The sequence below is a fragment of the Podarcis gaigeae genome (genome assembly GCF_964106915.1).
Source record: "Podarcis gaigeae genome assembly, chromosome: 10".
NCBI lineage: Eukaryota > Metazoa > Chordata > Lepidosauria > Squamata > Lacertidae > Podarcis > Podarcis gaigeae.
The window spans coordinates 30872547-30888962 of record NC_139686.1 but is presented as its reverse complement, the minus strand read 5'-3'; the positions used below and the strand labels follow the sequence as shown (position 1 = coordinate 30888962).

At 40.7% G+C, this 16416-nt stretch overlaps 1 protein-coding gene across 3 annotated transcripts in view; it reads left to right on the top strand.

Moving 5' to 3' along the window:
* Nucleotides 1–16416, top strand: part of MRTFA (myocardin related transcription factor A) — an 87117-nt gene that overhangs the window by 5992 nt on the left and 64709 nt on the right. For 2 of the 3 annotated variants that reach the window (XM_083701774.1, XM_083701772.1), the window contains exons 2-3: nt 7165–7218; nt 14271–14532. The gene's annotated coding sequence lies outside the window, so the exon portion shown is untranslated. The remainder of the gene's footprint in view (nt 1–7164; nt 7219–14270; nt 14533–16416) is intronic. The other variant, XM_083701773.1, reaches the window with a different exon arrangement.

Sequence of the window (16416 nt, the reverse complement as noted above, 5' to 3'; positions counted from 1 at the left end):
CCACAAATCTTGCAAAATGAGATTTCAAGTTACTGCACTGTGTATGAATACTTGAAATTTTGTGGAATTCTTTTTATAAGCACTTTATGGAAAAATAAAATTGATAGTTTGAGGACCATATTTGTGACACAATTTTAGAAAAAGGCAAATAGTTTTAACTAGTATATTGGAACTTGCAATTTTAACCTTGTAGTGAATATATGTTCTTAAATTTAAAAATAATAGTTTGAGAGGTCTACGAATTTGCTTGATGCTTGTAAATAGCTTGTTTTCCTGTTAATTTTGTGGTATTATGACAAATTTGAAACTGGATACAGTATAGTTAAGGTTTTGTGGAGTTACAGCAGGAATATAAGGGAGACTGACTTGAGATTAAAATTCCCTTTCACAAAGGAATTCCGAAATATGTTGTGCCACTTGAGACTTTTATTAGATGAGCTTTGGACCTGCTGTAAGTATAATTGTGTTACCTCTCTTCCTTAAGCCTTCCCAACTATTCTGGTTTGCCTTGCCCAGTGGCAATTTTCTGGTTTTTTAAAAAGCTGCTTCATATTGTGTTTCGTTGATCTTACCTGGTTTGGAGTAATGCAAACATGAATTTCATTAGTTTTAATAGCTGCTAATCAAGAAAAAGAAACCTGTCTGCTTTGCTGTGTCTGTCACAAATCCATTAGTGGAAAAAGGAAGACAACTGAATACTGGATAGTGACAAGATATCTGTAGTTATTTGCCCCTAATGAGCCATTTGTATTCTTTGTAACCATGGTTCTGGGGTGTTTTCAGTAGTGGGAGAGATTACTCATGGTAATATATGATACAGTGGAGTAATTTGCTAGTCTCTTATTACCCAGGAACAAGGAAAATACATTATGGGAACTTGATTCAGTGTAAAAGCCATTCTTATAGGAAAAGGGAGTCTCTTGTGAGATTAGGTTAAAGGGGGTTCCCTTACTAACAACATACGAAACAGATTGCAGTTGGGATAGAGTTGACCTAAGTTTAAAAAATATTGAAGCAAGGATATAATTTTCACAGATAACTTTAACTTGGAAATAAGGTTTCTAGCTATTAGTTCTTGAATAGCCACTCGAAACAGTAATGTATGCTAGAGATCCCTGATATGGATAGAAAATGTTGAATATTTCATAAGGGTATAAAACATCTGAAGGTTATGAAATCTCAACTGCACTGGCTGCCAATTAGTTTCTGGGCCCAATTGAAAGTGCTGGTTTTGACCTATAAAGCCTTAAATGGCTCAGGACCACAAATAACTCAAGAACTACCTCTCTCCATATGAACCTACCAGGACCCTGCGGTAATCATGTAAGGCCCTTTGTGTGCCTCTTCCACGAGAGGTCTGGAGGGTGGCAACACAAGAATGGGCCTTTTCTGCAGTGGCTCCCCATTTGTAGAATGCTCTTCTCAGGGAGGTACAGCTGGCACCTCCATTATACACCTTTAGGCGCCAGGCAAAAAGCAAAGCATTCCTCTTCAACAAGGGCTTTGGCAGACTGACATCCTATATGGTTTTAAATGTCTTTATGGGAGAGGGGTTATATTTTGTTTCATTTTTGTTTGTGTTATTATTATTATGTCTTTTGTGTTTTTATCTTGTATTTTTATGCTGTGAATCGCCCTGAAGGGCAGTATACATAGTTAATAAATGATGATAATAATCCAGCCCTTTGCACACATGCCACTTACAACAGAGTGGCCCACTCAGTGTGCATGATAGTGTTTCAAAGAAAGTGCACCCTTTAAAGAGGGGTTTGTGACGTGAGAAATGTTTCAAGTGGGCATTTCAAGTGCTTTAAAAATCTAAGCTCTGTCAGAACACCCAGATGCAAAGTGTTTTAATAACTTTATTTTTGAGGTCTAAATGAAAGGTCTTTAATGTGATATAAGAAGCTAACTGAGCTGCATTGTGAGGCTAATGAGTGGAAAGAGGAGTCTTTTGGGCTTCTATCTGTCACACTTCCATTGCGGTTTTATTCTGCTTATTGTTACTTTAGTAATAGTTTAGGATTCTTTATTCTTTTTTAAAAATAAAATAAAATTCCAGTTATGTCCTATAGCAGATGGTTGGACAGGAGTGATTAAAATTAAGAGTTGCAACTCTGAAAAGAGTATATACTTCAGTGCAGCTTTGGGCAGTGCACACCTTCATTAGGACTTTGCAACGCTACCAAGGACTAGCTGAAACGGCTTGCTGACGCTGGGCTATGCTTGCTTTTGTCATTTTATTTTGAAGGTAGGTAGATGTCTGCTATCACCTCAGTATGTTTTTGCAGTGTGACTACTTTGGTGACATTCTTTAATTATAGAGAGAGCAGCTTTCATTTTCTGCCTCTGGCCTTCTTAATTTTGGAATTCTAATTAAACAAGCGAAAGTTGGGTCAGCAGTTAGTGTTTTACACAGAGCAGCTGAAACTTACCTTTCTTAGGAACCTTCCTTCAAGTTCACATGTACATTTTGGATTCAGGTAATTTGAGAAACTATGGTAGCAACAGTGAACTCCATTCCAACATGCACTTTTTAAATTTGTTTTTGTTGGTGGGATAGGCTTTGCTTGCTTGCTTTTTAGCCTTTGCTTTCTCAGAACCTTCTTTCTTGTCATTGTAGAAGTTACAGGCATTTTATTTTCTGATTGAATTTGCTATTTAGAAATCAAGTAGGGAATTTGATCTGATGACATTTCATTTGCTTTTTACTTTACCTTGCATCTCCATTACCTTGTCGCTGTCAGAAGTATTCCCATTTTCTTATTCCCAAACAGACAAAACCTCTTCAAAGTGGGCTTGATGTTTAAAGTTGGAGACTGTGCAGGGTGGAGATGTTGAGTTGCTGAGCTTTGAAAAGGGCTGCCAAGCATTTCCTCCTTGGTCTATTCTGCCATTGTCTACAGATGACAAATTATGACTGCATTTAAAGATTTGGGTGCCACGGTACTTGGGTGCTTGGAAGCTTTCAAAAAGTCCTACTTGCTGTGTGTGTCTTGCCTAACTAGGAGGGGAAAGCTAACTCCTTTCCAGCTGTTCCTACCATGTGACAGGCTTTTTTAAAAAGTGTGGGAGTGTAGGGGTGGGGTCAAGAGCAGAGACTTTGAGATGGAAAGGGGGGCCTTATGGACTTCTCCTCCTGGCAAATAGAAGGAGAAGAAATGGAGGCAGTGAGAGATTTTACTTTCTTGGGCTCCATGATTACTGCAGATGGTGACAGCAGCCACGAAATTAAGAGACGCCTGCTTCTTGGGAGGAAAGCAATGACAAACCTAGACAGCATCTTAAAAAGTAGAGACATCACCTTGCCAACAAAGGTCCGTATAGTAAAAGCTATGGTTTTCCCAGTAGTGATGTATGGAAGTGAGAGCTGGACCATAAAGAAGGCTGATCGCCGAAGAATTGATGCTTTTGAATTATGGTGCTGGAGAAGACTCTTGAGAGTCCCATGGACTGCAAGAAGAACAAACCGATCCATTCTTAAGGAAATCAGCCCTGAGTGCTCACTGGAAGGACAGATCGTGAAGCTGAGGCTCCAATACTTTGGCCACCTCATGAGAAGAGAAGACTCCCTGGAAAAGACCCTGATGTTGGGAAAGATGGAGGGCAGAAGGAGAAGGGGGCGACAGAGGATGAGATGGTTGGATAGTGTCTTCGAAGCTACAAACATGAGTCTGACCAAACTGCGGGAGGCAGTGGAAGACAGAAGTGCCTGGCGTGCTCTGGTCCATGGGGTCACGAAGAGTCGGACACGACTAAACGACTAAACAACAACAACATGGACTAGAAGTTCATTATTCTTGCTGTACAGGAATTCATAACTTTGCTTTGTGGTTTTCATAATGGGGAATAGAAGAAGGGACTCTTCCTTCCTTCCACATAGACAACAGAAATCATAATTAGAAATTTGGGATTGTTAAGTTTAGATGAAGGATCCTAGACTCTTGATGGTTGTAGGGAGAGCTACTTGAGCTTTTAAATATGTAACTGGTGGGAGAAAGAGGGATATGAAAATTAAACCCCTCTTGTTGCATTCAGATCAGAGGCTCTTTCTTAATGCCAGTTGGAGAATTTCCATGTTGTTCAAACTCTGAGTCACCACTAGCAAAGGCAGATAACCCATTGTAATTGCTAGAATACCAACAGCTTAGCTGGAACATGTAAACAATGGTGTATAAACTTTTCCACTGAATTATAAGTTTATGAGCAAGACAAGACTTCTGCATCTCTTACAGTTGACGTTATTTTCTCAGAGGGAGGGGACTTGTGAAAGTTATTTTATTACAGTACAGTCATACCACACAGCTGGAAAAGAGGTGGGGGAAAACTTCATAGTGGTTCTGTTCCCAGCTGTGTAGTTAAGCTGTGGACATAACATGGCACTATTAAGAAAAATAAAATACATGAGATGATTAAAAATTGCTTCCTTACATATGTTTATTGACTAATCATGTAAGCTGGCGTGGGGCAGAAAATATGTTGGGATCTGTTGGAATTTGGAACTTAAGTTGTTACTCATTTCCATTGTATGTCCAAGTGGTCTAAAGGGCTTTACCTTTTCTTTTTTTATTTCTCATTTCTATTTACAATATTTCAAGACCCTCATATTTTGGAGAAAAGAGTTAAGGAAAAGGAGCTTTTATATACCGGTAAATGCTTTACAGAAGCTTTACAGAAGGGCTATCTTAGCAGCTAAGACTAATGGCTAAGCCTTCACTGCAGTAAAGTGTCTCCTACATTGCCTTCTGTTAGAGTCCCATGCTAGATTTTTAAAGCTGCATCATGCCATTGACTTACTAAGTATTACTGCATAGATGTCAATGCCAGAAAAGAAGCAGGTATTGGGAAAGAAGTGCTTTAACATATCTTCTCATGAGACCTTTAACGCCCACCTCTTGGCAAACTGGCTTGCTAATTATCTGTTGTGGGACTACCCAACAGCCATAAAGGAAGTGGTTGTACCTAGTGTAGTCATAACCCCTCACCTTTCTGGATATTCCTGGGAACTTCCATGGTAGTCGACTGAGTGATCTTTGGCAGTAGGGAAGTCAATTAAATCTGTTGGTTGATGCAATACACTGCACATCCTTGTCTGGAAGGTTGTGAGAAGTTAGATAGCTCAGTTGGTTAGAGCATAGTGCAGGCACGATCCTCATAACGGGCAGCTGCATATTCCTGCATTGCATGGGGTTGAACTAGATGATCCTCAGGCTCCCTTCCATCTCTGTAATTCTTTGATTCTATTTCACCTTTTGTGACTGCTTAGAGCTATTGAAAGAAACTAAGTTGTGTTAAGAGGCAGGAAGAAATGGTGCTCAAAAAGCATGTTATTTTAGATTGCTACTGGCATTTAGGCTAAAATCTGTTACCAAAGTACAGGGACCACATCCAATTGTGTGCATTAAAATTCAAATGTTAGACCTATTCTTTGAATACTTTTTTCTTTTAATGTGGTTTCTCATTTGTTCAGTTCTGGCTCTAGAATATGAAGATGCAGAAGCAAAAATCACATTAAATATATCATTCTTGTGATTTGTAGCTAATGCACACTTGTAGAAGCAAGTAAAACGTAGTCTATTATTATGTCCCTGGCAGCTTCTTCTAGTTGAGAGCTCTTGCTCTTCAAAGATTAAAGCATTCTTTCGCACACACAAATTAATGTAATGAAAATTTCAAACTGAAATGTTCTGGTGGTGATTACCATCAGGTTCTACCAACTTTACAGTAGTTTATACCCTTATTTTTCATGAAAAATTGGGCTGTCACCTGAGTACCAATGCTGCCACATGATGGAGGTTGGAAAAGATAACTGGTGGCAGGATAAATATGGGGTTGTATATTTACAACCTTTCCACCTGGCCTAGGGACCGAGGGCCACACTCACCAGCCCCACTGAAGAGGCTCCTCAAGAGGCCGGAGGAACATCGTCCTGCTATTGTTTTATTGATTTAATATCCTGTACACCACTTTGAGGTTTTTATTAAAAATATAAAGCGGTATAGAAATTGAAAATAAAATAAAAAAAAGAAGGTTAGTGGTTTGAATCCCCGTGATAGGATGAGCTCCCGTTTCTTGGTCCCTGCTCCTGCCAACCTAGCAGTTCGAAAGCACGTCAAAGTGCAAGTATATAAATAGGTACCGCTCCGGCGGGAAGGTAAATGGTGTTTCCGTGTGCTGCTCTGGTTTGCCAGAAGTGGCTTAGTCATGCTGGCCACATGACCCGGAAGCTGTACGCCGGCTCGCGAGATGAGTGCCGCAACCCCAGAGTCAGTCAGGACTGGACCTAATGGTCAGGGGTCCCTTTACCTTTTACTCAGAGTAGATTGAAATTAATATACCTAAGTTATTAAGGTCCATTCATTTAAACAAATCTGAGTATGACTGGCATTGCTCATGATCTATATTTGGTGCACTATTGGTATGTTCAAAGTGGGATATGTCTAGGGTTAAGGAAATTTAGATATAATATTCCTTGGTATCTTTTTTGGAATACTTTTTTCAGATGAAGCGGCTTGTATTGTAATTCCTCATGCATAAGGCATGTGGAGAGTGCGCTGCTATTCTAAATGTATGCACTACTCCATATGTTGCTGCAGTAGCCACTTAGCAGAATCTGATAATCTGATAGTCCCATTATTGCATAGACATATTCAAGAATATACTCCCATCTAAAACTGTTGCTGCTTTGTGTCACTTAAGACTTGCTTAGGCTGCCTTTAGAATGCTGCATCATTTACTGTATTTGTAAATACTTTGCAAAGTTATTTACAAAAACTTTATTTGTAAATAAAGACTGTTTCTGTATACATTGTACACTCACAATTAACCAATAAGATGTTAAAAGAATCACAGATTGTCTCAACTGGGATTTGATCCTTATATGCAAACAAACCAGGACTGGATTAAACCAAGAAATAATTTATTAAGTTGTGCTTGTGAAGGGAGGAGTATTGTTCCTGATTCTCCAAACCACAGGTAGAGGAGGTATCATCTGAATGCAGCCTTCAAATACTGTCTGAATCCTGACATCGCTTTAGAGGGGATGCCAAACTACTTAAATTTGGTGGCAACAAGATGGGAGGTGCTTTGTTTTTTATCTGTAGGTAACATGGCTTAAGTCTTGTGGAAGAGATTTGATTTGTGTGATTTCTGTTTCTTTTGTAGTGATTGGAGCGCCTGGCATGGAACAGAACTGGATTGATTTGTGGGAACTATAAGGTTTGTAATCTTCCAGTTGCATTGCTTCCTTTAAAAATTAATTGCGTGCCAAGGCCCTGCCCCCCCCCACCAATTTGATGAATAAGACACGTGGACACCAGTCTTTTAGGTTAATGGGCTAATAAAGGCCGCAACTTTATTGGTTACAGAATGTGAATGGTATTGGCTTAGGCACTGAACCCAAACCGACTATATCCGGCTCCTGCCCACCATGCAGGGAGTCTCACAAGGGTTAACCAACCAGTAGGTACATCAACTTGGATCTCCCCTCAGGGTTACCGGTGTGGTCGTGCCATGGCCCTAGCCTCTACTCGGGCTTTGGACAGGAACCACGACCCCCGGATTCTTTTAACGGAATACCCTTAAAGGGGAGGGGCAGGTGATGGCCACAACTTCCCCTCCTGTCAACTAAGCTTTTCCAATGCCTAACCACCAAACCTTACAAAGTTGTGACAATTTGCTACGAGGTAGGTGAAAACCAAGTGGCTGGTGCCAATCTGCCAAGTAGAAAAATTCCTACCAGGCCCCTTCAACAGGCGACCAACCGAGGTCCATAGCAAGGTTAAGTTGTCGAATGCAAGAAGAAAGGGCGGGAGATCCGCTGAAGCAGGAAGCAGAAGGAAGAGCTCCCAGCTTGGATTGGCTGGCTGCAGGCGTGACGTGGTTCGCGACTCCCTGATGATGTGGGGGACTTGACACGCCCCCACTAAGTGCGGGAAAGTGTGAGGCCAGCCCGCAACTGTGTCCTCCTGCGAAGGAGATTGGCTTTGACATATTATAGTTGGGAGGGGTTGAGGGGAACCTTACTGATACTAGCTTTTTGGATGTGTGTGTAAAAAATTAATTACTACAGTATTGTGTATTTTTATACCAAACACAAAATCTGGTAGCTATTTCAGAACCCATGGTTTTCATGGGCAATGTGGACTTCCTGGAAAATTTTGAATCAGAAAGTTTTTTAAGGAAAACATTTTTTGGAAAATTTATTTGTGCCTTAGGTTTTTTTTGTTTTTTGCATAATTAATTATAGTATTCAAACTAATACTTCCCCAGAACAACTCATCTTTAGAAATGTACTTGGGTCCATGGAAAAACATAGCTGTGGAAAATTCTTCATCCCACATCACTGATATTTTTGTTAAGTTGCTAACTCTCATGATTTGAAAGAATCACAGACATACTTGCCTCACCTGACAAAGGCACTGATGGTGATAATCCTGAAAACTCAAGTTCAGGGGCTCCATGTTCTCATAATCATCCACCTGCCCAAAGGTTCACATTAAACTAGATCGGGGTGGGGAATCTTTATAGCCCACAGGCCAACTTAAACAGGTGGGCAGGCCAACTCACTTGTCAAAGTGGTTTGTGCAACACTTCCCAGGCACCCAACAGTGACCTAGCTGGCAGGCACTTGGGAACCTCAGTGCAAGGAGGTTTGGAAGCCTTATCTTCAGCACTAGGGAAATTCTGAGCACAAGTCTTGCTAAGCTTTTTAGCGAAGCGCTTCCCAAATGCCTTACAGCCAGCTGGCATGTGGGAAGTGCTTCATAGTGCCAAGTAAAGTGTTGGCAAAGCTGCTTTCTTCGGGGATTGGATATGTGATCAAGTTCCCCTTAGGGAACTCTGTTGCGTAGCCAAACCCCCTGCATCTCTGCGCCACACCTGATGTCACATATGATGTCAGGTGAAAGGCAGATGAGTGAGGTTTGGGAAATCTGTAGCTTGTGGTTCAGCACAGGTCCTAATTTGACCTGTCAGCCAGAGGTCCCCTAACCCTGCTCTAAATAAATCACCCCATTGGGACCTGCAGTAAGTACTTGATTAGAAATGGCTTCCTGCTGCATGTCTGCTCCATGTTAAAATGTTAGATGCCCGTTTGTCCCTAACACTTTATATGTGTATATGGCAAAGCATGAGTCAGCAAACATTTCTGCACAAAGTGTGAGCTTGCCTATGGAGATGATAAAACATCTGTGTTTCTACAGATGGCAGTTTAAGAGGAGTAGGATGTATGGAGAAGAATAATTTTTGTGGAGGGGAGGGTTGATAAGCTGATAAGATTCTGGAAGAGTTGATTGTTAAGAGCTTGGGAAATCTTTTTAAAGTCTCTCCCCCCCTTTGCTTAATAAACAAATTACCACAATTTGGGGGGGAACAACCTTAAATGTTTAAAAAATACTCATTCATAGATCCAAGCCTGTGAGCAGGTTGGAGAGTTTTGGATGGTTGAGTATGACAGGTTAATAGACTTCCTGTTGAAATGCAGTGGTGAGTCAAACAGCTTTGTGCAGGCTGTGCTTCTGAAGGGTGTGGATCAGTGCTGAGCAAGTGATGCCTGAACATCATTTGCTAAATGCTGACCTATGATTTGGTTGGACTGAGTATAGAAAAAGCATTTTATATTGGGCTTAAGGAAAAAAGCACCACTGGTAATTTTGGAAGCTCTAATTGCTGTGGCTGCATGGACTTCTCACTGAAGCCACACCCATGTGATCCATCTGTAGAGGGCCATTGTCATTATGTCCTGCATTTGGGTTTCCTGTAGAGATCTGGCCGGCCATTGTGGGAACCAGTGCTTTTTAGTGGAATGGTATCTGGAAATGTGCTTCCAGTTATAAATGCATTTCCTCCCTCCTGGGTATGTGTCCACATACTTGGTACAGTAGGCTGACATAAATACAGTGGTGCCTCGCTAGACGAAAAGAATTCGTTCCGCGATTCTCTTCGTCTAGCGGTTTTTTCGTCTTGCGAAGCAAGCCCATTGACAGCTTTTCGTCTTGCGAGGCGTTCGTCTTGCGGGGCACCACTGTACTGTTAATATGTGCAGGTGAACCCAAATCCGAGTCATTTAAATGAAGCTTAAGTATTTATAGGATCACAGCCTTTTCAGATTTTCTTGCAGGGGCACAACTTGTTTTATTACTTCATCCTTTCATATCGCAGCAATGATATTTCAGGTGATCATTGCATGTTGTTTATTTATTCCTTTTGAAAATAACGAAGAGGCAAGGTCCAGTGTTGCAGATCCCCTTCCTGTATCAGCATGCCATCTGTCAAACCCTTATCACATTTGCTCCTCCGTCTACATGGATTGCAAAACTTGTTTTGGTCTTTCTCAATCAAGGGCCTGCAGAATACTTCCTCAATCAATGGATATATAGTTAACATCTGTTGCTTCTTACAACAAACAGAAGCTATAAGACTGATAAAATAACATCAGTGTTGCAATTTCCACTTAACATTATTTCTGTCATCACATGCTTTTAGAGCTTGGGAGTGGAAATTTGTGCAACTCGGAAAAAGGACTTTCAAGGTGTCCACATTTCTGTGCTATCTCTCCCCTGACTTACTGAATATGCTACAAAGGAGGCGTTACTTAGAGACACCATAATTTTCTTTTCACCTTCTGCTTCTGTTACTGGACTGTGCACTTTAAAGAGCAACAGTATAATTATTACCAGTCATACAATCGACAGTAGCTATGCTAGTATGCTATACAACTTTAATATTAGCAATATTTGATTGCATTGTTGGCATTTGATTGACTAGATAGTGCCATCCTCTGGACCTGTGGTTAGACTAAACCAGGGTTTCTAGGAAAGGCTTGTTAAGTTAAAATACATATTTTTATATATCCATGTGTACCTAAAGACTGAACAGGCGTTGAATTTTCTGTAGACTGAGACTTACTTCAACTTCCTTGAAGCCTTCCTAGTTGAGTTTGGCAGGTTTCTGTGTTCTACAATAAAAATTTAGCCCTTCCATGCAGGAAATCCAGTGCATGTACAGCTTTCCACAAGGCAAAATAGGTGTAAAGTAGCTGTAATCAAGTAATTCTGTGAACTGTTCAGTTAGGTTGTATGGAACCCATTTTTTGTGTGTGCCCTGTATATGATGGAGATATGTTAGATGACTTTATTGCATAACCATATAAAACATTAGTGTGCTTAAATATAGTTGGTATGAATTTGCCTTAAGACTGGTGCTGTTTGCTCTTGGTTGGGGAATGACAAGTCATTGTCCCTGTGGCATTTCTAATCTGACAAGGAAAGAACCATAGGGATGCAGAAGTTCCTTGTAAAACAGGTGCTTGTACCATTGTTTTTCAGCTCTGCCAGTAGAAGTACTGGATGTACTGTTTCCCTCCTTGCAGTGCTGGGGAGCGACAGGATAATAGGGAAAGCAGTGGCTTCTTATACCGTTCAGGTTGTACACTGAAAATGAGTGCACACTTTAGTTCCTTACTTGGAGAATTATTCAAAAGATCACACTCAGGTAATTGTCTGCATAGAGAAGATCCAAGAAAGAGCATAGCAGGTAGCAGAGTGGATGTCCCTCTATAAAATAGAACTTCCCTAAATATGCAGATCTCAGTCTATAGTATGCATCTGGGTTCCTTTGGGAGTAAGGGCAGGATAAATGGAATTGAATGAATGAATGAATGAATGAATGAATGAATGAATAAAAGAAAACTATGTTGATTGGACTTTCCTGGCCTTATTTTTCAGTTATCTGAAAGACCTGTCATGGCTCTAGGCAGTGCATATTTTTAAATGTATTTTGTTCCTAGATTTAATCCTAAGAATTTCCAGTTGTAGTGTCATTAGTAACAGGGATAGGGAAAGACTTGTGCCTGAACCTCTGAAGAATTGATTGGAGCACTGATATTTCTGGGTAAATACCCAGTTTTAGGTGATTGTTTTCTGCTTATTAGTAGACTATCAACAACATGGTGCTGTTTCCTACTTTTCTGAATTAGGGTTGTCTAGAAAGAATGTTGTCCTCAGCTATAACACCACTGCTTCTTCCTTCTCTGTTTAGCTTAAAACTTGATCCACTTAACACCACTCTGCCTAAAGATTACTTTAGATTTTCTTTTGGCCTCCTGATCACAGTTGCCAGAGACATGTAACAGATGGCTTTTTTTAAATGCAAGAAAAGTAGTTACTGCTTCCCAAAATAGCCTACTTCTGCATGCCACCTGCTGCTGCTAGTTGATGCAGGTTGCTTAGCAATTCTTAAATGAGTAGGAAATTGCCATTACCCTGGTAACCACTCCTAAATAGAAACTGACTTAAAGGAACGAAGAATAGAGAGAAACGTCCATAGCAAGTTTGCTAATGGAATTACTTCCCCACCTTTCTGTCTTAAAATAATGCTACCAAAAGAAACTTTGATTCCTGGGGATATGTGGAGAATGACAGTATGCTTTATAATGTAACTGCATCCTCAGACTTGTAAAGTATTATGCAGTTTATATGGGGGTCACAAACCTTAATCAGTGATCCAGTTTTAAATTGGGGGGGCTATGAATTCAACATTTTAAAGGCTTTTTTTTTGTTCTAGCATGTCCCTATTACATTGACTGAGAAAAACAATATTAAATATATCCCCTCCCAAAAGATGAGTGATATCTTACAACTTAATTCAAGCTATGTTATGATTCATTGTTTCCAAAGAATATCCATATTCTAATTTTTATAATGTATAAACTGATTAATTAAGAAAAATTCTTTTCATCAATTGACAGCCAATTGTGGGTGGATGGTTTTTTAATTCAAGTAGAAAAAACCTTGAAATTAGCTGGAGTTATTACTGACAAGTAATCACAGGAGTGTTATTACTCTTCATGCATAGTCCCTGTTAGAAATGGGTTTAAAATGTAAGAAACATACTTGTAGAGTTCAGCTTTATAGAAAATTACAGAACATGCCATATGATTATAGGCTTCCTCTGTGTCCCCATAGCCTTACAAGCTTTGCTGCTACGTGTGAGGACATCTGAAATGAAGAACAGAGGGGTATCATAGCCAGTAATGCATAACACCCCAGATCAATTTTCTCCAAGTTCATTCCCACCCAGATTCAGCCCCAAATTAGTCAGTCTTCAACTCTCATTCTACTCATTTCCCTTTTGCTCCCAGCTCCAAGAGAAAGAGGAAAGAAAATCTTTGTATTTGTCTTTTCCCCTCATGCAGTCAAAAGTGCAGTAAGCTCAGCCTGGCAAAGACCCACGAGCCGTTAGTACAAACTCTGAGATGGAGGAAACAATGAACAAGGCAGGGAAGGGACTTTCTACTCGAACAGTACATGCGAGTAAGAATTGCCTGCTCGTACACCTCGCTGTGGGACCATACAAGCTGATAAATGGGCATAAAGGAAGTATTATTGTGATAACATATGAGAAAGCACTGAAATAGCATTAATCTTGTAAATTAGTGGGCATGGGGGAAGAGGGCCAGAGTGGGCTGTTTCCTGGTCTTGTGCAAAGTACAGCTGCCTGGTGCTTTTTGAAGGGAATTTATTAGCTCTATTAAACTAATAAATTAGAACTATAAAATTGATAACCAGTAAGAATAGTACCAAAATCCACCCCAGTCACCTAGCACTTGTCCAGTGCTGGTGGACTCTGGTTCCAGTCTAGAAATAGCCTAAGCTGTAAGGGCTGCTATGATGGGACTTGCCTTGCAATTTTAGTGCTCAGTTGGTCAACATTGTCATTGATCCTGCGGTACATCAGAGACTGCTGTGTTTGTAAGAAGAGGCCCAGCACAGCTACACTAGGTCTTGTAATGCATGCCTGAAGGCTATTCTGAGCTCTTGAAAGTTTTCTATAAGAATTTTGCAATTTGCTGTGGAGTTTGGGCAGGGCAAAATTAGCTTGTTTCAGGATATGCTGAGCCTTTCCAGAGCCAAACTCAGCAGTTCATTCAGTTCCTAGTTGTTAATAGTAACTTGTTTCCTCTTTTGTTGTGTATATAGGCTTATTTGATTTTATTACACCTTGAAATAAAGTTAATGTATCCAGATTACTCTTATGAATGTGACTTTTCTGAGGTATGAAATGGAAGAAGGAAGACATTTCTAGCTGCTTTGAGCTGTAGATGCTCATAGGTTTTGTATGCAGTTTGTTTGTGCCTATTTATTTTGAACTTGAAACAATGGGGGGAGGGACCTCTGCAAAAGAGCTACAGCTAGAGAAGAGGCCTACCTCTTGGAAGGTTGAATAATATATATATGCCATTGTTCAACTCTTATATGTTCTGTCTTCAGGTTGCCATCACGAAAGCCAAGGTGGATTTCTCCGGAGTGCTGTGCCTGCCCCCTTCCGTCGCTGCTGCAAATGGGCTGGACGGAGGAGGGGCCGGCGAGAATGAAGATGAAGCAGTGTTGGTGTCTCTTTCGGCGGCACCAAGCCCCCAGAGTGAAGCTGTTGCCAATGAGCTGCAGGAGCTGTCCCTGCAGCCTGAGCTGACCCTAGGCCTCCATCCTGGCCGGAACCCTAACCTTCCTCCACTAAGTGAGAGGAAGAATGGTAAGTGGAACAGTGACGGTTCATGCTTTATGCTTCGTCCCTGACAGTCTTACAAATATTGAAGCAGGCTGTTTTTGTACAGGTTTTGGAAGTGATGCAGCTTAAATTCTTACCACTGCAAAAGAATCACAGTCATATTTGTCTATAAATTGTATAAATTATTCAATGGGCAGTACAGGGTAGTTCTTAAACTAGTAATATGTATTACACTCAGCAGTTTTCTGCAAGCTGCAGTTGATTGGGATTGGAAGAAACCTGACTGGGAATGCCTTCCACAGTTCACCCACAAGGAACATAAAATTGCATATGGTGGCAGTTCTCCAACTAGTTTTGATGTTCAGTTGTGTAATTGGAGATCCATATCTGATGGGGATATAAAGCCCAGTGCCATTAGTACCTACAGAGCTGATCTACTAACACTGAGCTTTGTTATTGTGAAGGCAGGGTTGTTGCCATGGTGGAGTATTTAAAGCGCTATAGAAAAGCCAAAAATTATTAGGGTTATTTAGTGTGAGGGCTGGACCATGTTATCCTAAGAGAAAAGCTAAGAATCATTTGCATGCTGTTTCCCTCTCTGGGCTGCCATTCAGTCAGCAGATCTTGAGTAGCCATGTCAACTTGCCTTCTCACTTGCTGCTGCTGCTGAACATCTGGTCAGTCTAAATCAAACACTTCTCAACCATAATATGATTGTGGAGGAGGTGACTGACCTGGGATACTAAGACTTGGCTGGGCAAGCTCTACTTTGCCTGTCTTGGTACTCAGTGCAGCATCAGCATAGGTTCGAGGGTTTGGGGACAAGGGATTCCATATTCCTCTCCCTCATAGAGAAACCAACCCAACTCAGCCAGATGTGAGGGCTTGTACCTGGTGTTGGGTCAGAGAGACAAATAGGGATCTTGTGGGTGTTTACCCACTTGCTGCCCAGCTGCCTCCCTTTCTCAGTTGGTAGAGGCAGTCTTGGTGTAGTATTGGAGAACAAGAACAATGGGTTCTGGTGGACTTGAATGTCCAGCTTGGGTCAGCCTTGTCTAGTCTGGCTCAGGACGTCTTTGCCATTAGAATAGAGTGGGCTGTCTGAATACATCATGGGCTCAGCATATTTGCAGATCTGGTTTTTGCTACAGAATAGAAGTAAACAAGTGTTTGAAGTGGTGAGTGTCACCTGGTTTTCATAAATAGATCACGATCTGGTGAGATTTGGCTTGGCTGTGACTGACTCCCCCTGCAAGGGTGGGATCCATTGGGTTGGTCCACCCCAGAAGGTGATGTCACAAGCACATCTTTAGAAACCTAGTATCTGGAGCAATTTTGCAATAACTTTAGAAATGAATTCTATGGGCCACATAGAGCTCCTGAGGGCTGTAGTTTGCCCACCTGTACCATTATTGGTTTGGGGAAAACTGACCTGATAATATATCCGAAGTTTACATCTGTCTTCATCTTCAGTTGTACAACAGGTAATTTGGGATGTATGATAAAAATAAAATGTAATTATAAAGTTAGCATGAAAGCTGCTGTATGTAATACTACTTTTTTAAAAAGCATTTGGCTTTACAGATTTAGGAATGTATAATTAGCAGTGTATTTTTACTGAAATTATATAATTAGGAATATATAATTAGTGCTTTTATATTACAATTCTCTATTGAATTCTTAAACAGGAATGTGCAAAGTGGCATGGATACAGGTAGATGTTTAATTTGCCACGTCATACACAGGTTTAGCCATGAATGTTTGCTGTCTAGGTGTGATCATTTCCTCCTCATTTTGACCATAGTTGTAACTCTGATAGTGCAGTGTAAGTGGGCTGCAGTTCATTGTTTAAACACTCCTAGCTTTATCAAATTGGCTGTGCAGTAAACCTGGTGCTGACTGTATGAC